Below are 25973 nucleotides of genomic sequence, written 5' to 3'. Positions count from 1 at the left end.
CAAAATTGCCTGGGCCAGCGACTGAATATGCAAATGTATGAGGGCCACCCACCACCGCTCCTCAACTCGGAGACCGGGCCCAGGCCTACATTTGTAATCGACACACCTCATCTTATGCCCACTGAAGTTGAGAGCCTTTATATTGTGTGGAAGCTGTTTTTTAGTTATTAGATCAATTAACAATTGTCATTGTTCAATTAAAAGCTGCTCCCTTAGATGTATTGAAAACTGTGTTTTTTTTCTTACAAATGGCCCTGATGTGATTAATTTTCCGTGCAACATGCACACAGTTATGTAAGTCTGTAAATGATGGTGGGCCTGATTGTGCCCTGAGTCTGCACAGGGGAGCACGTGCAGCTGAAGCCTGTAAGGCGGCATTTTGACCTTCAGCTCACGTTCAGCCACGTGGCAGATGCGCGGTGGGTCTGAATGGGCCAGGCAGCTTGGTTAGCAGGCCGTTAGAACTCATAAATACTGCCTTTGCTCTGGTGTGTGCAGTCGGACTGAGCACACAGCACCCTCAGACACTAGTAGTGATGACAAATGCATCCTGCATCATGACTGAGTGGTGCGGTGTTTACCAACTGGGTGGATGTTTTAAAGTGAAAGCAAGGAGACAGGTTTGTCATTCATGCCTCTTGCCATCCCAACTTCCAACAAGACTGCAGACTTTGGGAACTCTTCTTGTTTTAAGTTTAGTTTATTTTGGGAGAGAGAGAGCATGCGTGCATCTCAAGCAGGCTCTGCACTGTCAGCACAGAGCCTGACATGGGGCTCAGACCCATGAATTGTGAACTCATGACCTGAGATGAGATCCAGGGTCAGATGCTTAACCAAATGAGCCACCCACGAGCCCCAGGAAGTGTTTTGATTCACTTCTATTCTGATTCCCATTGCAGAGTGACCATTATTATTTTAATTTGTGTTTTCCACTTTTCGGATCACAGAGCTGGTATTCAGGAGCCCAACTAGATACTGTAAATTGGCATCTGCAACTATAAACGTGTTCAATGATGCTGCAAAACTTACTAACATGAATAACGAGTTCCTTCCCCTTTCCCTTCCACCACGCACTTCGCACCACTTTGTCCTGCCACCTGCTGCAGGAGAGGCAGGAAGGGAAAACACCTAAATACGATTCGGCTTGCTCTCAAGCTGTAACGCCAAGATCTCTGAGTGGCAGAGTGGACGAGGAGTGGGTGGAGACCGTTGTTGAGAGGTCCTTCGGGGTGTAGAGCCCACTCTCTCCCTGCTGGGGGAGGAGCCATCAGAGAAGACTTGGAAGGAGTGGCCCAGAAGGCAGGAGGAGACCCAGGAGACGGGATTAATGGGGAGCCAGTCACTTCAAATGCTGCTGAAAAGTGGAGGAAGGGAGTGATAGGCCTTGGCTCATAGGTGTAAGAAACTGAGTCAGTGGTGGTTGATTTAGAGCAAGTTTCCACCTTGTTAGTGTGTTCTCCACGACTCTGCCCCTGCGGCCTCCCCCGGCATCCTCTTGGGGCTTCCCCCTGGCTCAGACAGGCTTGCTTTCCTTTTCTTGGAGGAACTGGATTTTTTCTACCCCAGGGCTTTGGGATGTGCTGTTTGCCAGGAATGCCTTTCCCTGACTCTTCACAGACTTAATTCTCATTCGCACTTCCTAAAGCCTGCTGGGATTTTAGGAGTCTCTTACCCCTCCCCCTCGTGCCACTTGCCACAGCAGGTGCGTCCTAATTTGATGCTCACTGCCTAAATTAGATTACAAACCCTGTAGTGGAGACCACGCCCATTTTGTTTACCTCCCTATACCCAGTGCCTGCTGTAGTGCCTGGCATGCAGTGGGTGCTCAAGAAATGACTTGATCGAATTACCGAACATGCTAGCCTCCAGCGAAGTGGACACTACTTTGAGGTGTGCAAGATAAATTATCCTGAAGTTTTAACATTACAGTGCATTGAATTTGTTCACACATGGGTTGTGCCCCCATGTTTGCAAGCTGATGGACAGATTACATTCCTCATGATAAAAACTATCATTGTTGGTCCAGGCCTGGGCCTGCTGAAAATAAGTTACCGATCTGCGAACCCATGCCTCCACCAGATACTGGTGACCTTACACCTAGATTTCCGAGTGGGGATTTCGAGTTTTCAGGCTCCATATCATTTTAAGGCCTTTGTTTTTGTGAGTTTCAGGAATGATGTCTTTAAAAGATGACTTTAGGTAAAATATATATATATCAGTCATGATGCCGACAGAAATGGCTTCTGAGGGTGGAGGGGGGTGGCGGGAGCCTGACGGGACTGGGTGTGATGCAGACGTGGGGAGCTGCTGATGGGGGCAGCATGTGAAGAATGTTGCTGCGGGGGTAGGAGGGGGATGGACGGCAGCAGGAGCTGTTTAAAAAAGATGATGCGAGGAAGGCGTGTTTATACATCCACAGCAGTGATGCCCTGGATGGGGGAAACTGACCATTTCTCGAGAAAAGGGAAGTGTGAGTGCAAGTGAAATCCTTCAGACGGTGAGACCCAGGGATGGGCTGGGGCGCAATGTCCCTTGCATCCTAACAGGAGCCCGTGGGGACCTGGGCGGCTGGTGCAATCTCCCCTGTGAACTAGGGGTCAAGGTCTCCACAGAGAGTGACAAGCAGTGACTTCCCCCCAACTTGCTGGGAGAGTGGGGATGTTGAGGGTACCCTGGAGGCGTGTGTCAGTTTAAAGTGAGTCCACTTCACGGGATCATTTTCTCTCTCTGGGGCATTAATTGTCTGGGGTTTTGTCTACCCATGACAAGCAGGCAGGGAGGTGGAAGGGAATGTGGTGACACCGTGACGGGGTCAGTGGATCGGAAGGTGGACGATTGTGGAATTTTGGAACCAGAAGACAGGAAGAGGCAACGGCTGGCGAGGGCCTTTGCACTCACTGTTCGGCGGTGGTGAGGCCGACATCCTTCCTGCACATGTGCCTGTGGTGCTGCCGCTGGGAGGGGCCAGAGTCTTTGGAGCTGGGTGGTCAAGGATGGAGTGACCAGCCAGGGATTTGGGTGCCTCCCTTGTGTGGCTTGTCGAAGTCACCAAACAATGACAGCCTTGATGGTAGAGGAGGTAAGAGGGGATGGGTGTGAGGTCACCCACAAATGAGGAGGTGTGGCTAGGCAATGAATGAGAGGAGTGAGGGTGACAGAGAACAGGAAGCTGTAAATGCTTTGAAAGGAGAGGGTGCCCGGGTGGCTCAGGGGTTGAGCATCTGACTTTGGCTCAGGTCACGATCTCACAGTTCATGAGACCGAGCTCTATGTTGGGCACCACGCTGACAGCAGAGAGCCTGCCTGGGATTCTCACTCTCTCCCTTTCTGTGTGCTCCTTCCCCTGCTCATGTGCATGCTCGCTCTCTCTCAAAAATAAATAAATAAAAACATTTAAAAAAAAAGCCTGGAGGGAGTCAACGACTGACTCATAGTCACTTGGTAGGCTATGAGGCCGGGGTTCAAACCTAGGCAGACCGAGGCCAAGCTGTGCTCCTAAAGTCCCAGGACATGCAGAGGAGCCTGAATCAGATACCCATGCTTCTGGAGACATGGTGCAAATAAAATACTAAGCCGACACGGAGGCACGGACAGTGTTTGCAATTCCTGTATCAGCCGTAGGTAGAACTTCTTCAGCCAGACCCTCCATTAAAGCTGTAATGGGTGTGGCCGTCAGCTTCGATCTGATTTTAGAGCTGGACCCAGCAGCCCCCCCGATGGCTCTGTCTGGGAGGCGGTGTCTAGGGTTGTTGACTGACCTAATCATGTCTTTAGTTTTTTTAAATCCAAGTGAGTTAATGTACAGTGTAATACTGATTTCAGGAATAGAATTTAGTGATTCATCACTTACATATGATACCCAGGGCTCATCCCAACAAGCGCCCTCTTTAATGCCATCCACCACCCACCTCCCCTCCAGCAACCCTGTTTGTTCTCTGTATTCAAGAGTCTCTGATGGTTTGCCTCCCTCTGTTTTTATCTTATTTTTCTTTCCCTTCTCCTATGTTCATCTGTTTTGTTTCTTAAATTCCACATATGAGTGAAATCATATGATTTGTATTTTTCTGACTGACTTATTTCAGTTAGCATAATACACTCGAGTTCTATCCAGGTTGTTGCAAATGGCCAGATTTTATTCTTTTTGATCACTGAGTAATATTCCATTGTGTGCATTTGTGTGTGTGTGTGTGTGTGTGTGTGTGTGTGGATACACCGCATCTTTATCTATTCATCACTCAGACATTTGGGCTTTTCTCATACTTTGGCTATTATTGATAGCGCTGCTGTAAGCATTGGCATGCATGTGCTCCTTTGAATCAGCGTTTTTGTATCCTTTGGATAAATATCTTGCGGTGCAGTTGCTCAGCTATAGGGTAGTTCATTGTTTATTTTTGAGAGTGAGAGAGAGCACAGCAGGAGAGGGGCAGAGAGTGAGGGAGACACAAAATCTGAAGTGGGCTCCAGGCTCTCAGCACAGAGCCTGACACGGGGCTCAAACCCACAACCTGGGAGATCATGACCTGAGCAGAAGTGGGATGCTTAACCGACAGCCATCCAGGTGCCCCTATTTTTAATTTTTTGAGGCACCTTCAAACTTTTCCAGAGTGGCTGCACCAGTTTGCATTCCCACCAGCAACGCAAAGGGCTTCCCTTTTCTCTGCATCCTCGCCAGCGTGTGTTGAAAGGAACAAGTCGGGCCTAATCCTGTCTTTAGTGCACTGCCACTCAGGGAAACAGCGGTGTGGCAGAACAGAGGTGGCCCGAGGTGACTGTTCAGGACGGTGGGCGTGGGGCCAGACAGGGCCCTGGAGGAGCTCAAACTGGACCATCTGCCTTTCGCAGTGTGTGAAGGCACACTTCCGGGCCTGGGAACCTCTAGATCTGCCAAGTTGTGCACAAAAGTGCCCAGGGCTTGGGGCCCCAGACGTTCTAGGGCCAGATCTGGGGCTGGTGGTGATCGGTGGGTCTCCTCCTGCACCACGGCTGCCCACCCCCCTCTCCTTGTCCACATTCGGCTTGTCGAGCTTCTCAATAGCCGTCTGTCGGTCTGTGGTAGAGGAGGAAGAGCGCAGGAGAGACCGTGACGTCTCATCCGATTCCCGGAATAGCTCTGCGAGCGAGGAACTGCTCTCCTTGTTTTACAGAAAAGAAGTAGGGAGAGTTTCGCTGTGTGTCAGACACACTCATGGGTGGGAGAGCCAGGATGCAAGACAGACGATCTGACCCCAGACAACAACATTTGTTCCCAGTGCGTGCGTGCTTCCTAGGAGCTGGGCACCATTCCAGCACATCTCATCACTAGCTCATTGATTGAGGCCTCACCACAATCCTAGAGGCCAGTGCCATTCTTGGCATCACCCCCATTTCACTGATGAAGAAACTGAGGCATCAGGAAGTTTTCTAGCTGGTCCATGGTACTCGCACGGGCAGCGAGTGGGATAGGGTTGTGAGGCGGGCAGTGTGGTGCGGGGCACCTGCCTTTACGCACCGTACGTGCTGCCCTTGCGGGGTCTTGTCCCACGCCCTCTCCCCACACGCCCCCGCAGATTGCGTTGGCCACGGCTGTTTCCTGAGCACAGTCCTCCCGCCGGGCGTGGCCTCCACAATGTCTGTGCGGCACTGACGGCCGGGCTCCCCTCCAGCTTGCTCCTTCCTCCGTGACTGCGGCCCGCTCTGCAGGAAACAGGCCGTGAGGGGGAGCGATGCTTCCCCCCTGCAGGCCTGGAGGGGCACGCCGGAGAGCTGGGCCAGGAACCCCAGACCCTGACCCCCAGGACGACTGTGCCTTCCTCGCAGGCAGCACTGCCACGGCCCGTCACACGTGTCCTCCTCCTTTGCTTCCTGAGGAGGTGTGTGTGTGTGTGTGTGTGTGTGTGTGTGTGTTCAGGTGTCATAGAGCTGTGCTCTGTGTGTGTGTGTGTGTGTGTGTTCAGGTGTCATAGAGCCGTGCTGTGTGTGTGTGTGTGTGTGTGTGTGTTCAGGTGTCATAGAGCCGCTTACTTCCCCAGAAGGGTGACAGAGGGGGAGCCGCCTGCCGTGTTTGTGCTGTGAGTGTTCTCTGTCTCATTTTCCAATCCATCAGGATTGTTCTGCATTCTGGTGCCCTACAACCTTCAGGGGGTAAGGATGCCCACAGAGGAAGGAAAGCGGGTGGGCTTGGGGAGAGGCGGAGATTCATCTTCGGAATGAAAACGGAGGGGCGCCTGGGTGGCTCAGTCAGTTAAGCTTCTGACTTCGGCTCAGGCCATGATCTCGTGGTTCATGGGTTCAAGCCCCGAGTTGGGCTCTGTGCTGACAGCTCAGAGCCTGGAGCCTGTTTCAGATTCTGTGTCTCCCTCTCTCTCTGCCCGTCCCCTGTTCATGCTCTGTCTCTGCTCTCAAAAATAAATAAACATTAAAAAAATTTTAAAAAAAGAATGAAAACAGGGGCCAAACAGGGCAGACGTGCAGTTTGCGGTGGGAAAGCCATTCAGAACAGAGCGGCCAGCTGCGGACACCGAGAAAGACCGTGAGACTCCGCAACACAAACCAGAAGAACACATTTGGGCCGTAAATTGTAGGCTAGAAAGTCTGAGAATGCAATGTCAAGGAAACAACAATTTTGTGTTTTTTACACAAAGTGGCTCAGAACATCACACGCCAGGACACCTGGGTGGCTCAGCTAGTTAAGGGCCTGACTCTTGATTTCGGCTCAGGTCATGATCTCACAGGTCGAGCCCCACGTCAGGCTCCACGCTGTCAGTGTTGTACCTGCTTGGGATTCTCTCCCCCTTGCTTTCCGCCCCTCCCCCACTCATGCTCACTCTCTCAAAATAAATAAATAAACCGTCAAAGAAAAGTGAACATCACACGCCAACTATCCTATTTACTCACTTGACACACACAGAGGGGGCTTGATGGGGTGAGTTAGTCTGGGTGGGGAGTGGCTGGAGCAGGACGTGAAATCACGTCCCTTCCATTTGAGACGTGGGAATTGAAGGAACAAATTTGCAGATTGGCTCAGCCATGCCACTCACTGAAGTGCCCTGTGGGAAGCCCAGCCCCTGAAATTCTTGGGGTCTAGGCACCCTGAGTCGTTTTTTGGGAAGCCACAGCGCCCCCTGGTGCCTGGAAAGTGTAAAGCTAGCCCCAAGGGGGCCAGCGCCTGAGGCTCCCAGCCAGCAGGGCCAGGTCTACAGAGCTGAACCATCCAAGGTAGGAGGGAGCTGCTCCCTATGGTCAAGGTCACAGCCATGGCCCCATGGGTTTCTGGGGGTGCTCTGTGGGAATGCCCCCACCCAGGAAGCCCAGGCTTTCTGGCAAATGCACGGTCGCGAGGCAGTGTGCTGACCCAGGACCCGCAGCCCAGGAAGGACATCCCAGAGCAGGTGACTGTGTGGGACCCAAGGTTCCTGAGGTCTTCTGGGCTCGCTGGCTGGAGGATGGTTGGAAATCCCTGAAGAGGGCAGCAGTTCGCTTGTTTGTGCAGTTCATGTGAAAATCGGCTCCAAGACATGTGAGCGCGACACTGGGCCTCTTGCTCTGAGGGGCCAGACTTAGTTCAAGGCTTTCTGGGGGATACATGAAGACCCACCAAATGAGCATAAACGAAGATGGTTTATTCTGTGCCTGCAGGGGTGACACTGACGTCACATGCGTGCTGGCAGAGCCTCAAAGCAGGTGGAGGAGTGGGAGAGCTTTTAGGGGAGAAGACGGTAGCCCCGGGGAGCCCTGGGTGGAGGCTGCCGGCCCTGGGAAGCTAGAAGGCAGGTGAACTAGAAACTAGGGTGCCAAGTGGGCTTCCTCTGGGTGCTCCTAAATTGGGAACAGAAGCAGAAATTAGGGAAGCTGTCAGTTATTGATCAAGTCCTGGCCTCTTGGGGCCGATTGTTACCAGCCTCCCGGACTGCCACTAGAAATAGCAATGTGACTTCCTGCAAGAATGACCTGTAGGGGTGGCCTTTGGGCTGGGCTTGGTAGATAAGGGGTTGGTTTCCTGGGCAGGCCGCGCGGGCTGTGGAGCACATCCTATTGTTGTACGTGGTCTGGCCATTGACCATCTGTATGTTCGTTTTGTCACTTGCTGTCGCTGCCTTGAAATTCTAGACAGGCGTTTCCTGTCATTTCACACTGGGTCCCTCAAATGCTGTCGCCATTTTAGTGTTCATCTTTGGACTCATGACCGAGCAAGCTTTTGTGTGGTCTTGGGTGGAGGCTGATCAAGCTGCAGTTTTCAGTTTTTACTTAGAATGGGAGACGGAAATGTCACCAAGGGCTGAGGGCCTCCTGGTGGGGCCCAGGCTCGGGCACCCGGAGAAGGCCTGGGCCCCAGCTGACGTGCCATTTCCTTCTCCAGCTGATAGCTTCTCTGGTGAGTGCTCTGTGTCCTGGTGTGGCCGGGGCATCTGGGCAGCGTGAGTCCTCAGTGAGCATGGGCTGAAACAATACCTACCTTGGGTCAAATCCCGCTAATTTGGACGCTGTTCATTTTCCGTAGAGAAGTTTGGGTCTCTTTTCGAAACAACAACAACAACAACAACATGTGCTAAGCAAACGCACAGAACAAAACATTTGCAGGGTGAAGCGCCATAGTCAGTGTGCCGAGAGCAAAGTTTCAAGAACCTCATCAGCACTGGGTTTTTACAAAGCCAGTGAATTGCTCGTGAGTGTCAAGTCTAATTTCAATGCATTCGATGCTATTCTGTGTTGGAGGAGGTCATTAAGAGGAAGCGATTGTCGGTCGACCTATGAGCTGGACTCAGGGAAATCTGAGGCTCCCTGTTCTTTTTTGTTTTTAATTTTTTTAAATGTTTATTTATTTTTGAGACAGAGAGAGACAAAGTGTGAACAAGGGAGGGGCAGAGAGAGAGGGAGACACAGAATCTGAAGCAGGCTCCAGGCTCTGAGCTGTCAGCACAGAACCCAATGTGGGGCTCAAACCCACGAACCGTGAGATGGTGACCTGAGCCGAAGTCGGACGATTAACCCACTAAGCCACCCAGGTGTCCCTGGGCCTCCCTGTTCTTGGAATGTATATTCTTCCCATAGTTTCCACAGGGGGAGCTGTTTCAAGGATGCAGCCTCGAGAGAGTAAGTTGGGGTTGAGACTGTCTGGATGGTGCGTGTAACTAAACCACATTAAAAACTCTACATAAAGGTTTTAAGACTCTGGTCACTGCAGGTGGTGGGGGAGATCCACTGGTCTCACAGTCCCCAAGACGAGCCCTTGCTTTATGACACCTGCCACCAACAAGTCTGCAGTGACCTGCCTCTGTCTTCCAGAGCCAGGTCCCAGGCCACACTCTGCCACTTAGTAGCCACAAGGCCTTACCCAGTCTACTTAACCTCTCTGAGCCTCGTCTTCCTCATCTGTGAAATGGGACAGTGTGATCCTGCACTGCAGGGGCCCAGTGAGGCTAAAGGAGATCATGTTCATGTAGAGGATTGTGTGGGCTGGCCCAGATGCACACTCCGTAAACCCAGCCATCGCTGTCCCGGCTCGTGTGTGGGGCCAGCCCCAGATCGTCACCGTCACCTCGCTGCTTTGGTTAAGGTTTTCTTTCTGGCCAAAGAAAATGTTCCCATTGAATGTCACCTCAGACATCAGCTCTGGCTTTGAATGCCCTCCAAACTCTCAAAGGATGCCAGTCTTCCTCCCCTGAAGGTATTTGAGAGAATATGCCACCAGGGCAGCTGACAGAGGTCCTCCCTAAACTCTGGGAAAACCAGTCGTATGGGCTGGAGTAGAAATATGGCCTCCAATGTGGCCATGTTCATTTGCATGCAAAGGTCTGCGGGTCATTTTGGAAGAAGCCCCCTGCTCTGCAAAGCAGAGCGTTGGGGGCGGGCCGGGGTCACAGCAAATGGTACGGATTAGCATCCAGCAACCATGGGCACAGGCATCGTCCTCCATACCCAGGGGTCCTCCCTGCTCCCCTGTGACACTAGCAGTTTCAAGGCTGTTGCATCTGACGGGTCCCGGCGTGGGTGACTCATGGGACAGTGTGGTCATGATATTTTGCAAGCACCTGCTGCCTTGGCTAACTCAGGAAGCCTCTGCCCCTTCCACTGGATTTGGGGACAGACGGGACTGCAGAGGGTGTCAGAGAAGTGGGGGAGCCAATGGATAGAAAGCTCCCCATACTCTTGGCCAAAGTGCTCAAAAATGTGAGCGGCTTCTGCTCCTACCTGTGGGCAAGAGAAAGGGTGAGAATTCCGGTCCTGGACCCCCGGGTTCTACTCCTCCTCTCCCACGTGATGCCTGGTGACCTTGAGTAAGTCACTGAACGTCTCGTGCCTCAGTTTCCTCATCTGTAACCTGAGAATCACCACGCTACCCACTGCGGAAGGTTGTTGTCAATATGAAATGAGTTAAAACATGTAAAGTGCTTGTCAAAGTGCTGGCCTTGGCCAGATACCCCTGTGTTGGTTCTGTAACAGTGATGCTAATCATTTTGTACACAGGTGTCCTCTGCAGACGGCGCTCTGCTGGGCGATGTTTAGGATCTGTAGCCCTTACATTCCTTGTCCCAGAAACCAAGGAACCACTATAAGAGAGGATAGGAAAGCTATGATAGAGACTAAATGAAAAGACATACTTAAGCCTTTTTGTCATTTATGTGAGAGCATAAGTACATTTAGCTAGGAACTGTGTGTTTTTTATTTCGTTTCATTTGTTTTTGAGACAGAGAGAGAGGGGGGGAGGGAGGGCAGGGGGAGAGGGAGAGAGAATCTTAAGCAGGCTCCATGCTGACCCAACATAGTTCTCCATCTCACAAACTTGTGGATCATGATGCGAGGAGAAATCAAGAGCCGGATGTTTAACCAGCTGAGCCGCCCAGGTGCCCCTGTATGATTTTTGTATGCCTTCTGGCCAGAAATGATCTTTTGTTTTTAAATGTTTATTTATTTATTTTGAGAATTAGAGAGAGAGAGAGCACATGCACTCATGTACGAGTTGGGGGAGGGGCAGAGAGAGGCTCCCAAGCAGGGTCTGTGCTGTCAGTACAGAGCCTGACACGGGTCTTGATCCACGAACCGTGAGCTGAAACCAAGAGTCAGATGCTTAACTGAGCCACCCACGTGCCACAATGTTTTTTTAAAAATAATTTATACATTTTTGGACTAAATATCCAAAATAATATGTTTATTTGCGATAGAAAATGTGGAAAACACAGAAAAGTTCAGAAAGGCAAATAATAAAATCACCCACAACGCTATCATCCAGAAAGAACGCACCTGCTTATCCAACCAGTTTTTTCATGAACCTAACACATATGTTACCAGACCGAGATGATACAATACATAAAATTTTGCAACTTGCTTTTTTATTCAATATTATATGTGACATAATTTTCAAGGGACTCTGTCTTTTTTTTTTTTTTGATGTCTGATCTTATTTATTTGTTTCTCTTACAACAATCTCATTTTTGACTAGACTCAGACTTTGAGGTGGAAGCTCTCAGCGAAGATAGCCTCCGTCTCTTTGCAATCTGTTCTTGGCGTTTTTCTTTGGCCTCCTTCATTCTTTTGGCCAAAAGCTTAGCATATTCTGCAGCCTCTTCCTTGTTTTTCTTTGTGCGCTGCTTCTTCAAAGCAATGCGCCGACGTTTGTGTTGGAGGACGTGTGGAGTAACAAGACGCTGAATCTTGGGTGCTTTGGTTCGAGGTTTTTTACCTTCTTTGTTTAGGGGCTTTCTCACAACATACTGGCAGACATCATATCCCTTTGAGAGGTTGAAAAGCTTGCGTATTCTGCTAGCTCTTTTGGGCCCCAGGCCACGAGGCACAGTAGTATCAGTGAGTCCAGGAATAGCCTTCTCCCCTTCTTTGACGATGACCAAGGTGAGAACACTGAGACTGGGATCCACAGTGCAACCCCGGACAGATTTGCGCTTTCTTTCTCCAGTCCTCCGTGGACGGTAGCAGGAATGCCCCTTACTCAGCAGCAGGCGGACACGGCCATGGGTCAAGACACCCTGCTTCATGGGGAAGCCTTGTTTGTCATTGCCACCACTGATTCGAACCACATAACTTTTCCATTCTTCCCCTAAGGCATCAGCAGCGACTTCTGTAGCCATTCACTTTTTATAAAAGGTACGAAGTTTGCGTTCATCGTCCACTTCAATGAGTTTCTGGCAGCCAGTAGCTGGGAAAGAGATGTTCAGCTTCATCTTGATGTCGCCTACCGCCTCCGAGGCGCCACGAAAAAGAGGAAGGGACTCTGTCTTATATGTCTTTGTGTCTCTTGTTGATTTTTAGAACAAAGTGTTGGGCCCCTTGCTCAGGACTTCTGAAACTGAAGTTATTTATGGTCTCCGTTATAGGGAAAATTTCATCGTCACTGTAACATTGTCCATCAGTGAACCTGTGAGGGATCCTTGGACCCAGTCTGAGAACCAGTACATGAGATGGACTGATAAGCGAATAGAAGAGGACTTAATAGATGGCTATGGGGAGCAGACACCTGCCTGGGCAGATCCCTACGGAGGATCTATTAACAAGGCTTCCTCTGTGTGGGACGAGGGTGCCTGTGGCAGTGATCGTGTGTGTCTGCTCTAGACCAGCAGCCAGCCTCACTCGCCATTCTGCTACTTGCCACCATTCTATCTTTTGACTCTCGTTCAGATTCCCATTTTTGTATTTGCAGCACCTGGCCTGCTCCATCTGTAACTGTTTCCAACTATCGATGACTCTGACTAGCAACCTGCTTGGCTGGCTTGAAAATATGTGACATTGTCTCCACAATTCTAACCCACTACCATTCAAACATATAGGTGTCCTGTAATCCTATCAGCCTAATAGAGTCTTAAAGTCCTTCCTCTTAACACATTAAGAACAGGAAGCAAATGAGCACTGTATGGTTTCATGAATTATCATGAAGTAAAAACTTCCAGGTAACCAGCCCTCAGATTAGGACACCAGATAGCGTCAGAATCCCAGAAACCTACTTCATGCCTCCGCCCCAAAGGGGAATTCCTGCGCTGACCATCCATTACTTCTTCCTGCATTTGGACTTCATAGAAGTCCACCTATATGCACGATTCATGTATTTTTCATGATGTGCTTAATTTTTTCTCTCAACGCTATCTTTGTGAGATTCACTTGTGTTATGTGTGGTGAGAATCAAATATCCCAATGCCTTATATCCCATTGTCTGCATCCACCACAATTGATTTATGTGTTCTGTGATTGGAAGTGCCCAGAACGGGCACCAGTGCATGTTTTGTCACTTTAAAGCAACTGTGGACCATCCCTTGCTTTTCCATCCAAGAGTGAGCTTAGGAAGGCTTTGCTTCATTCTAGGTCGGGCCGCCTGAAGATACAGACTCTTTCCTCCTCTGCCTTATTGCCAGTTACATTAAATACAGTGTGTGACAAGGATTTATTAATACTACACTGTAGTCAATGTCCTAGCGAGTGTCTACAAAAGTCTCCATGCAGAAATAAATTCCATGGAGCCAACAGGTAGCAGCGATTCCATTAGTGATAGTGAAAGTTGTCCTACACAATAACTCTCCTCTCTCCTGTCTCCCGCACGCCAGCCACAAAGGTCTGCAAAGGGAAGTGCAGGTTAATTTATTTTTCTTTATATTTTGTATTTTCTTTATTAGTTTGCATTATATTACAGTATTGTAATCACTTCTATATGAATATTTTTGGGTTGTGGAACGAATCTTCTGAGTTTCCATTGTTTCTTACAGGGAAATACACTTTGATATACAAGCGCTTTGGATTACAAGCATGTTCTCAGAGCAAATTATGCTCGCAACCCAAGGCTTGACTGTATCTGGTAGACATAACATCATCCTTTCTGCTCAGTCCAGTCTCATTTCGGTACCTTTCCCACCCCATGATCCTTGTTGAGATGTGGAAATTCAATACTTCTTTTATTCTTGTCTATATTTCTTTCTTTTTTAAAATTTTGTCACATGAATTAACCCATTTATTATAGACTAGCAATGTTTTCTTATAGGCAAGCTTCTACTAGTGTTCAAGTCCTTCAGTCTGATGGCAATGGCACAGGCGGTGCGGTAGGGCTGGCACCACCGGCCACTGTCCTCACGCAGGACCCACAGTGCCGTATCCCCACTGCCCATCTTGTCACCTTGGTGGTGCCACAGAAGGACCAAGCGTACTCGGCTTGCTGGCTTATTTCAATCTCTTTCGCCATTTTCCTGCAGGAGGCACCGTAACGGGTCCCCTATTTACTGAGGATTCCGATCTTCTGGATGCATTTAGTGTGTCTCCGTGAACTAGGTCTGAGCCCGGAGAGCTTCTCTGTATTTAAAACAAACCAGACAAATTCCCCTTTTAAGGTTAGCTTCAGCACAGACGGAAAAGTTCACACTTCGGGTGCAGGCTGGACAGGTGTGTGTCTCAGCCTGCTAACTAGCTGGGCGATTTTGAGTGAATCCCTTCTTTGTGCTGCTCAGTCTGCTCACCTGTATAACGGGTCTCTGGGGACACCTGGGTGGCTCAGTCGGTGAAGTGTCCAACTCTTGATGACTCGAATCATGATCCTGAGGTTCGTGAGATCAAGCCCCGCATTGGGCTCTGTGCCGACAGCACAGCAACTGCGTGGTATTCTCTTGTCTCTCCTTCTCTATCTGCCCCTCCCTCCCTCCCTGTCAGTCTCTCTCTCTCTCTCAAAATAAGTAAATAATCATAAAAAAAGTCTCTACCCCTCACAAGGATAGGGTTCAATCAGATAATTGATGCAAAAGCAAACCACGAACCTTAGGTTACTGGGCCAACATCATTTCTTATTTACATTGGAGTGTGGACTTGATACATTTGGTCAGGCAAACCAATGAGAGGGGAGGGACCCTGGCAAATTGTTGGCCTTGGGGGCCAGAGGCAGGGACAATGGAGAAGGCGGCAGGGTGACATGAAGTAGACTCTGGCAAGCCAGGACCCAGATTTCCTGGCCAGCTGGCAGCAAGCGCAGGAGGCTGAGTGTCTGAGTTGGTGAAGCAGCCAGTGTAGAATGTCCCCTGACCCCTGGACGGAGGCACATACATTGCCGGGTGTTGGATGGGTCTCAGTGGTTTTAGCTGAGCCCCCGTGGTGCCTGCCACTTAAATTTCACACTTGTCAGTCTGAAAGAAACGCCAGGCTTGATATTACTTCTCCTGCTTTTTCATTTTAATATTTTAATGTTTATTTAGTTTTGAGAGAGAGAGAGAGAGAGAGAGAGAGAGAGAGAGTTGGGAGGGAGGGTTGGGGGAGAAGGACAGAGGATCTGAAGCAGGCTCTGCACTGACAGCAGAGAGCCTGATGCAAGGCTTGAATTCATGAACCATGAGATCATGACCTGAGCCAAAGTTGGATGCTTAGCCAACTAAGTCACCCAGGTGCCCCCTCCTGCTGTTTTTAAATAGCATCTTCTAGAGGTGCCTGGGTCGCTCAGTCAGTTAAGCCTTCAGTGCAGGTCATGATCTCATGGTCTGTGAGTTCGAGCCCCATGTCAGGCTCTGTGGTGACAGCTGGGAGCCTGGAACCTGCTTCCGACTCTGTGTCTCCCTCTCTCTGCTCCTTCCCCACTCACACTCTGTCTCTTTCTCTCTCTCTCAAAAAAATAAATAAACATCACAAAAAACATTTTAATTAAAGAGCATCTTCTTCAACATCACCACCACATCACAGGCGTCCCCATCCTGCTCACGGTCCGCCTGTCCGGCTCTATCTCCTTGCTCTCTTGAGAGTGGAAAAAGTCTTTCAAAATCACAACTTACAATGAGAAGTGCAATTTCTGAGCAGCCCAGAGACTTGTGTCTGCCAAACGGGCGTCGTTTCTCTGAAGTAAATTCATGTGGGAGGTCAGCTCTTGGGCCTCAGTGGGCCGGCTCGCCCGAGTGTGCACCTGATGGGCAGGCCAGCTCGGAACAGTGTCGGGGGGCTCCCAGGCCGTACTGAGGGTCTGGCTGGAGAAAGGACCTGCTTATTTCCAAAAGCAGGAAAAGAATAAGAAATAGAAAGGCTGAACACTCACCAAGTCCATTTTACTGATACAATGTTACCAGTTTCTCTGGAAAGTCCTAATGTAGGCAACCCCAAAGTGACAAGAAAGCATAATCTACACATTTTGGGGGGCCTGGAGGAGGAGGGGAAGGCAAAGGGCATCCCAAGTTTCCTGTAGAGCAAGGGGTCGGCCCTGGAGTCAGGAGGCTCAGCCTCGACCTCCTCACCAGGGGGCTTCACGCCCACTTCTGCTTTGGGCTGCACATGGGGCCCAGCAAGGCCACCGTCAGGGGGCACTGGGCGCAGGCTTCTTTCCCCGCACCGTATGGCCATGGCCCTCTGCCTGGGCTCCCCCAAGCTAGCGAGGAAGAGCCTGGGGGCCAGAAGCGGTTTGAGAGAGAGTCTTGAAAAGTGAAGAATTTTACTTTTCCTATTGGGTACGCCTATTTGGGTATTTGCACAAAAACAATTAGCACGTATTACTTTTGTAATTTTAAGAGTCACGTTAAGAAGAATAAAAACTCCAGGATTTGGCTGATTCTTTCTCTTATTGAACCCACATTCCGCAAGCACATGACATATACCAGGCTCTGTGCTGACTCCTGCGGACGCAACGTGGAGACCCTGGCCTTGGCCTTGCGTGGCTGGGGGAAGAACGGAGGGACGAGTGCCTAAGTGAGACAAGAGGCGCAGAGCAGGGGGGGGCACGGGAGGAAGCAGGCGGAGCAGGGTGAGGCCAGCTTGGCCTGCGGGAGCCAGAGGGTAGTGCTCGAGCTGAACCTAGAAATAAGAGTAAGTTGTCCCCAAAGAAGGAAGGGAAGGGCGTTCCAGGCAAAGAGCACAGCCTGTGCAAAGCTTGCAGGAGTCAGCGACTGGGTCACTTGGAGATTCTTGGTGAGAGGGACAGGACATCAGGCTGGGGAAGTGGGCGGAGGTCAGATCACAGAGAGACTATGTGTCATGCTAAGAAGTTAGGACATTTATTCAACCAACGTTTATTGAGCACTTCCTCTGTGCTCTCACCATTGTGGGCATTGATGACATCTATCTGTTGACACTCCAGCATTGCCATTATGGTCCTACATTCCAATGGCAGGAGGGGTAGACAAGGAAGGAAACAAATAAATGAGCAAGATAATGGCACTATTTATTTAAAAAGATGTGAAGCAGGTTAAGGAGCTAGAGGGGAAGGAAGAGACAGGGAAGAAGTTGCTATTTTAGGTTAGGCAGAGCCTTCAAAAAGAGATCTGGGTGAGGCGAGGGGAGGCCAGGGGACTATCTGGGATGGAGTCACTCCTGATGGAGGAAGCAGCATCTCCAAAGGTCCTGTGGTACGTGCAGGGGAGTGGCGAGGGGGCAGGCGAAGGTGGTTGAGGGCCAGCTCACAGGGCCTTGGGAGAGATGGCAAAGCCTGTGGGATTTATCCTGAGATGGGACACCATTGGAGGAAGAACACGGTCTGATTTCTGTTAAAGCACCACTCTTTTTACTGCATTTAGAACAAAATGTAGGGGAGAAAGAAAGGGCAGAGTGAGGCAGACCCCCGAGGAGGCTCTTGCGACAGTCCAGTGCGAGGTGACTCCGAACGGGGCAGGGGTGGCTGCGGCGAAGGGGTGAGGGGTGGGCAGTTTCCATGTCCCGTATCCCCCAGGCCAGTGGTTCCCAAAGTGGGGTCGCTGGGGCAGTACCTGGGAACTTGTTAGCAACGCAGATTCTCAGGCTAGCCCCAGGCCTGTTGAGTCACACACTGGAGCGAGTCCGTCCTTCACGTGACTCTGGGCCGAGCAGAAGGTCACTGCCCATGCGCGATGACAGGGGTCCTGAGGAGTCTGGGGCCAGAACCTGGACTGGATGATTTCTCTGCTGGCCGCACGGATCTGGGGGCACCGTGGAGGAGGAGTGGGGTGACAAGGATGTCACGAGGGCCAGTGACACTGGGTTAGACACCCGAGGAGAAAGGCAATAAAGTATAAAACAGCTAAGACTTGCTGGGTGTTGCTTAGGTGCGCTGTGTCAGGAGGATTGTCCTGTTTAACTTTGCGGTGACCCTCAAAGCAGGTCTTGGAATTATCCCTCAGTGATGGGGGAGGGGACGGAGGGTCACTGAGGTTCAGACGCACAACAGGCACGCATTGTTGAGTATGATCAATGCCTCTGAGTTGCACGCCTGAAAATGGCTACAAGAGGCACATTTTATGTCACATGGGTTATCGCAATGGAAATTATTTCCTGAAAGAGAAAACCAGCAAGACAAACCCAAAGCACACAGTCCTGTTGGGCAGGTTACCAGGGTTCAAGGACAAGTGGACCTGAGTGCTGCAGGCTGCTCTTTGTGTAGGGGCAAGGGGAGAGGGGTGTGGCAGCTGGCAGGAGGTCGAGGGATGGGTCATCCGAAGGGTGTTCATATTGATGTATTAATTTTTGTCACTTTGTGAATACGCACCGCGGTCCGCGTTCCCCGATCAGAAACTTGGGGTTTGTCCTTGTTTTCCTTTCGTTGACCTGCTGTCCCCGTCTGCATTATACTTTTGAAGCACTTCCGGGTTTCATGCTCACTCCTCGCCCACAGTGCCACCCTGTGGCTGCCATAGACCAGAACCGCCAGCGGCCTGGCACGGGCCCCCCAGGCTCCCTCCCAGCTCTTCTCCAGACCATTTTAATCGTCTTAAAATCTTGGGGTCATAGTGGACCTCTTTACTTGGAGGGTTGGAGCTCAACTCAGTTCCCCAAGCCTAATGATTCTCAGGTCCTGGAGATGCCAGAGTAACCAGATGGTCCTGCTCTTCTCTTTCTCGCTCTTAAATATTTTTTAAAATTTTATTTATTTTTGAGAGAGAGACAGAACATGAGTTGGGGAGGGGCAGAGAGAGGGAGACACAGAATCTGAAGCAGGCTCCAGGCTCCCAGCTGTCAGCACAGAGCCTGACTCAGGGCTTGAATTCACCAACTGTGAGATCATGATCTGGGCAGAAGCTGGATGCTGAACTGACTGAGCCACCCAGGCATCCCACTCCATTTTTTTAAATGTTTATTTAATTTTGAGAGAGCGAGAGCCCCAGCAGGGGAGGGGCAGAGAGAGAGGGAGCAGAGGATATGAAGCAGGCTTCTGTGCTGACAGCAGTGAGCCTGATGTGGGGCTTGAGCTCATGAACCACAAGATCATGACCCAAGTTGAAGTCGGACACTCAACTGACTGAGCCACCCAGGAGCTCCTGGTCCTACTCTTCTCAAAACCCCCAAAGGTCTCCTCTTCTCAGAGTAAGCGACAAAGCCCTGGGTGCCCAGCCTCTGAGTGATTCTGTACCCCTCCCCCCCTCCGCCACCTTCGCACACACTTAACTGCGCTTCCTTCACTGTATTCATTCTCAGCAGCCTCCTTGCTGCACTTGGAACTTGCCAGGAACGTTCTCCCTCTGGCCCGTGTCCTGGCTGTGCCCTTGGCCTGAAACACTCTCCCTCAGGTCATTGGGATGGCTCCCTCCCTCTCCTTAGCCTATTGCCTCTATTTGATGCCCTCTTTTTTTCTTTCTTCTTCTTTTTTTTTAATAGTTTATTGTCAAATTGGTTTCCATACAGCACCCAGTGCTCTTCCGCACAAGTGCCCTCCTCCATCACCACCACCTCTTTTCCCCTTTCAAACTGCAGTTCCTTCCCCAGGCACCTGGGCTCCCTTACTCCTGTCCCCCAATGCACCCACCACCTTTGCACATATTTAAAATAATTTTTTAATGTTTTTATTTACTTTTGAGAGAGAGAGAGAGAGAGAGAGACATAAAATCTGAAGACAGGCTCCAGGCTCTGAACTAGCTGTCAGCACAGAGCCTAATGCGGGGTTCGAACCCATGAACCATGAGATCATGACCTGAGCCAGAGCTGGACACTCAACTGACTGAACCACCCAGGTGCCCCTACACATGATATTTTGAATCCAAGCATGACTCCCCTCTCCAGTGAGGACAAAGACTTCTGTTGTTTTGTTCACAGAGCTCCAGAAACTTCTGTAGAATGTATGAATGAATAAATGAATAGCTATTTCCCAGTCTCCCAAGGAAAACCTGAGGTCTATCATTTCCTTCCTACTCCTGTGGCCATTTGCTTCTCAGTGAATCTTAAAGCAGGCTCAAATGGAGAGGCACCTGGGTGGCCCAGTTGGTAAAGGGTCCTACTCTTGCTATCAGCTCAGGTCATGATCTCACAGTTTCATGTGAGACTGAGCCCCATGTTAGGCTCTGTGCTGACAGTGTGGAGCCTGCTTGGGATTCTCTCCCTCTCTCTGACCTTCCCTGCTCTGTTTCTCTCTCTTTTTCTTTCCTCTTTTTCTCTCAAAATAAATAAATAAACATTAAAAAAAAAAAAGCAGTCTCAAGTGGACACGGCAAACTCAGTTTCCACCTGACCTTGGGTAGGGACGATGGCCAATGCCTCTTCTCCAAACCTGGGTCTTCTGACCAGGCCCTCAGCCTCACTATGTTTCTGGCCCTTCCGAGGGGCTGAGCAGAGGAGAAAGGGGGCTGTGGCAGAGTGGGAGGGATGTGCTCAGAGAGGGGCTCAGAGTTGGTTTGCATTTCTCTGTAGGGATGCAGCAGACAGACCAAGGCTGCAGCACTAGGGTGATTTTTAATTTAAAGAAACATGCTTTGTGGGGCATGTGGATATCTCAGTTGGTTGAGCATCTTACTCTTGATTTCAACTCAAGTCATGATCTCTGACGGTCATGGGATAGAGCCCCATATCAGGCTCTGTGCTGACAGGGCAGAGCCTGCTTGGGATTCTCTCTCTGCCTCTCCCTTGTTCCCACATGCGCTCTCTCCTTCTCAAAATAAATTAATAAACTTAAAAAAAAAGATGTTTTTTAATCTCTCCCAACTCACCGTAGCAAGGACACAGTAGCAAGAGTGGAAACGAAACTGCTCATTTTGGTGGCTTATTCTGTGCGGCTGGGCTTTCCTGTCGCCTTCTCCACCCCGGGGATTCGAACCTCTGCATCGCCGCTGGCCTGCGTGTACCCAGCGGCCTCTCTACCCCAGTCTTCACAGACTGTCATTTCAGAGTTTATAACACCATGCCCCGAAGCTTTGAGTGGAAATCCTAAGGGCTCCGGAAACCAAAAGTCATGTATTGATTCGGGTCACAAATCTGGCACCCAGTGTGACTGGAATATAGTGACAAAACCTCACCTGAACAGAGGCTCCTCGCTGGTCTTCTCTTGCCCGCCTACCGTGAAGATTAGCATGTTGGGCTGCGGAAATACTGATGTGTGTACGTGTGGTGGGCTCTGGTCGGCTGCATAGTGGCCATGGGCTGTCCCAGGCCCCTGGGGCTGTCACTGACCAGGCCGTAACCAGCATTGCATGAACTTTCTAAAATCAGTCCCTTCTGGATTCTCACCCACAGCCGGCTCAGGTGTGGGGATCAGGGGTGTGGATCTATGCTGACCTGTGGCGGGGAGACCAGAGTAACGCCTCTCAAAGTCAGGCGCCTGGCTGCAGCGGGTCCATACTGGCTGCGTGGTCTTGGCAAGCCCGGTGAGCTCCTGGACCCTCTGTTTCTTCATCTGTAAAATGGCAACCGTGACATTGAACTGTGACAAGGGCTGCCCCTGGCCATCTCGCTATCTGCATCTCTTATCATCGCTTCGCAGGCCCCTTTTCTTGGACTGCTTCTCCCCCAGATGTCTCCGTGCCTGGCTCCTACCCCATATTCAGACGTCCCTTCCGCTTGCAAGTCGCCTCCCTGATCCTGTGGATGAGCACCGTCTCCCTCCCACTCCTCCTGCGTGTCCCTGCTTCTCCCATGCTCCCGAGTTCCTGCAATAATGTTGTGCGATTGTGTTTCCTTGTACATTGCCTGTCTCCCCCACTAGAAGAGAAGCTCCCAGAAGGCAGAGCGTCACCACCAGGTTCACTGCGGCATCACTAGTGCGTGCTGGGGTGGGAGCAGAATGGGGGCACAGCACCTTCCCAGAGGGGCCCTTGTGGGGCCCAGTGAGAGGGTGGCAAGGCCAGGATGGACTCAATCCCCTTCCGGAACTCCCAGAGTTCTGCTTTTCTTCCCAGAATGCCACCTGCAGTGAGTCAGTTCTCATTGTACCTCTAGAAGGAGTTGAGGGGGCGGTCGGAGACCTATATGTATGGCAGTTGGGGGTTCTGATACAGGAAACAAAGGACCACTTTGGTTTTTCTAGCCAGGAGCCGAGGCCAGGCTGATTAGATACTTCCTTAAATGCCTGTTTCATGTGGGCTTGGGGAAATAACTTGGAGGGACATTGCTTTCTGCTCCGAAGTGAAATTCTCGAACCCCTGGCGGGGGGTGGGGGGAGGGGGGTGCTGGACTTTGCTTTTGGCAAAGGCAGGCGACAACCTCCCGGAGCCTCCTGAGGGCGTAGATCAGCTGAGGGCTGCGGAGGAGCCAGGCCCTCCGGGTCTGACAATTACTGGAAAAGCCTTTGATTCTGCACCGGTGTGCTCAGGCTTCCTGGAACCCACACGTCCAGAGCTACCTGGTGAGGGAGGTGATGTTTGCCTTACTCCCGAGGTAGTGCTTGAGGCCTCCTCAGTGATTACACAGAAATAAGTCAAGTGTACTTGGAAGCAGGCTACCTATCAAATATTGCTTAAAACAAATCCAAGGGTGCATTCTCCAGGGCGCCAGGGCGGGCTGGGCAAAGTCGGGAGTGCAGGGGTTAGAGTAGGTTGGATGCAGTTAGGGACAACCGAGGCAGGCTCGTTAATGAAAGGGTGATGTAAAATATTCAGCCCAAGGGTCCCAGAATGAGATTCATGAAATATTAGAGACCTTGAAAACGTATGCAAGAGTCCAGCGAGCGAAATAGTAAGTAATATAATGAGCACCCCATATACCTGCTACCCAGGTTTATACAATTTTAACACTTTGCCTGACTTTCTTCAGCTTTTTAGAAAAGAAAGTGATATCCAACTGGAGCCGCCTAGTACTCCGCCCTGACTTTCTTTTTCCTTTCTGCCTCCCTCTGAGTTTGCTTATTATTCCCAGGCATGTTTTAATATTATTCATATAAAAATTATCTCCATAAGTAATTATACTGTAGTATATGTTGTTCAAGATTACATATCATAAATTTCTTATTCTATAATAATATATAATACGTATATATAAACATGTTCATATTCAATATCATGCTATGGAGGTCTGCCCCGTGTCGATACACAGAGCCGTAGTTTGGTCATGTCAGGTGCGTAGAACATTCCGTCGTGTAATACGCAGCAAGTCCTTTACACCTTCTTCTGTCGATGGGCATTTAGTCTGTTTGCAAGTCTCTGCTACTACAAACAATACCTTAATTAACATTTTTAGACAGCGCCGCAGGTTTTGCTGGAGTGTCTCTCGGGTATTTATCTCGGAGTGGAATTCTAGTTCAAGTGCTCTGCACACATCCGGCCTTACTTAGTATGGCCAGATGGGCCTCCAGGTGGAAAAGACCATCCCGACCTCTCAGCAGCGTGTCAGAGCCCCTGTTCCCTACCCCCTCGCCACCTCCTGAGTGTTGACAAAATATCTCAGTCCCCTGAGGCGAGGGTTCCAGACCTTGGCACACTGATGGCTGAGGGCAGCTGCTGGCAAAGCTCCCAGAAGCTGAAGAGGGTCCTTCAGTTCTCAAGGGGAAGCAGAGGCACAAGTTCCCTCCCCATGCTCCCCTCCCGCCACCCCACCTTCGTCACCGAAGAAGTGTGTGTGCCCGGCAGGCTGGTGTCCGTGGCTTGCATTGATCCCCCGGGCTCCCTTGCCTTTGCCTTCCTGTCTGCTTTGACCTGAGACAGACGCAGACAGGCAGCAGGTGGATGGCAGGAGAGAGAGGTGGGGGGTGTTTGTTCCCAGCCACACCTCTCCTGGCAGAGGAGGGTCCTCTCTGACCTGAGTTCCCGCTGGGCCAGCTGCAGCAGCCCCCCCTTCCAGTAACACCATTGTCTCCTCTGGGCCTCCAGACCTGGGGTGGGGGGCCGGTGGGGGGGATGGCTCCTATTGTGGTTGCTCTCTGGGGGTTCTTCGGCCTCCTCTGCTCCCTGAACTCCCCCACTTGCTCTAGATACTCTTGACAATGGCTTTAGTGAACTGAACCCGTGGGGCGCACCAGCTCTCTCTCCTTCCCTGAGTGACACGCTTCTTGAGGTTTCAAAGAATTCTAGTATTTATGAGTAATGCTATCCTCCATCGAGCCCTGCCCACAAAAGGGGAACAGCAGGGGACGACAAAGTGACACAGAGGTCCGAGCCAGGCCTGCGAGCCGCTGGGTTTGCTCACCAGCCCACAGGGATGTGAATGCCGACCCCAGCAATGGGCCAGGACGCCACACCACGGAGCTGCTTCGGGGTTCCCTCAGATGACCCCAAGTGTGGATTCCATGGAGCTTCGGTACCCCCGCGAAGAAGTGCTGTGAGAGTATGAACTGACAGTATCAGCCAGGGTGGAGAGACCAGCGGCCCTTCCAGGCCCTCCGTCTGGGGCTCCTGGCCCTGGATTGGGGCCTGTAGGCAGGGCCCTTCCCAGGAGGGGGTGCCCGTCTGCATCCGATCCGTAGCCCACACAACAGCATGCAATGGCCCTGCTTGTGTTTGCTGGGTGTCCCGGGTGTCCTGATGCAACGGCAGTGAAGATCCAGGGGACCCTGGACACGGCAGATCTAGGCTCAAGCTCTGTCTCTCCTCGGTCTACCCCAGAAGGTTCTGTGGCCCGAACTCTTCACACGTTCACCGAGGGGAGGAGTGGTGCCTTGGCTCCATCACTTTTGCTTCCTAATGTCTAGCTCCCTCCTTGAAATTGCTCCTCATTATCCCTCTCCCCCCACTCTTTCTCCCCCTCCCCTTCCTCTCCCCTCCTTTCCTCCCTCCTCACCTCCTCTCCATCTCCTCTTCTGCACAGCCACGGAGCCTCACCGGCCCAAAGTGCTGGGTGCCCAGGATCGTAGATGCCCAGTGCCGGCCTGGGGCCCAGGCACTTAGGAACCTCAGTGCCCCACAGGGTTAGTTGCCGGGCTGGACACAGGGACCACTCCCAGGGAGGCCTCTGTCTAAGAGGAGGGAGAGCGTCTCTGGATTAAGCCTCACTGTGGGAGGTTACAGCGGGGGCGAGGGGGAGAGAGAGAGAGCCATCTCTAGCAGCAAGCAAGGTCCCCCAGCTGTGGAGTCTGGCCCCTGACCGAAAGCCAGCTGGCCTCTTGGCACCTTGGCTCTCCTGGAAGGAACTGACCCTTTAGTGGAGCCTAGGGCCTGCCCAGCCCAGCCCAGCCTCTGCCCCGGAGGGAGAGAGTTTAAGGGAGGGGGACAGAGATGGCAGGGAGTCAGGAGAAAGTCCCCAGTTCCTCAAACCCAGAATCAATCTTGGGCTTCCGGGGTGGGGGTTAGGTCAAGGTCCCCAGACAGGGCAGGGACTCTGGGAGAGAAAGGCCAGGACTCTGGGAGGACATGAGGGCCTACTGGGCCCAATGGGTCAGCTCCCTGTTGGTTGGGCAGCTGGCCTGGCTCAGCATGGCCTCTGGGCCCAGCGAGTCCCCGGACTTGGTGAGCTTTGGTTTTTGAACTTGTGTAGTCATACAGATGTCTTGGTTTCTTGCTGAACACTGTTTTATTTATTTTATTTTTTTTACATTTATTTATTTTTGAAAAGCAGAGAGAGACAGAGCACGAATGGGGGAGGGGCAGAGAGAGAGGGAGACACAGAATCTGAAGCAGGCTCCAGGCTCTGAGCTGTCAGCACAGAACCTGACACGGGACCTGAACTCGTGAACGGCGAGATCATGACCTGAGCCGAAGTCGGTCGCTCCACTGACTGAGCCACCCAGGCGCCCCGATGAACACTGTTTTAGAAAGATCGAAGCCATGTGGGTTTGCTAAGAAGAAAGATGAGTGTTTTTCAAAGCAGGCTTGTCAGAGAGAGAAAGACAGAGACAGAGAAGCAGGGACACAGAGGAAGGGACACAGAGACAGAGAGAGAGGGAACAGAGAGAGAGGCAGAGAGAGGGAGACAGAGAGACACACAAAGAGACAGTGACAGAGAGG

The 25973-nt window shown here is 51.2% G+C and overlaps 1 pseudogene; it reads right to left on the bottom strand.

Moving 5' to 3' along the window:
• Positions 1-11349: 11349 nt before the first annotated feature.
• On the bottom strand, positions 11350-12188 carry LOC115285883 (annotated as a pseudogene).
• Between the last annotated feature and the right edge of the window lie 13785 nt (positions 12189-25973).

This window comes from Suricata suricatta, chromosome 1, assembly GCF_006229205.1.
Source record: "Suricata suricatta isolate VVHF042 chromosome 1, meerkat_22Aug2017_6uvM2_HiC, whole genome shotgun sequence".
Taxonomy (NCBI): domain Eukaryota; kingdom Metazoa; phylum Chordata; class Mammalia; order Carnivora; family Herpestidae; genus Suricata; species Suricata suricatta.
The sequence above is the reverse complement of the archived record's forward strand: the minus strand, read 5'-3'. Positions and strand labels throughout refer to the sequence as shown.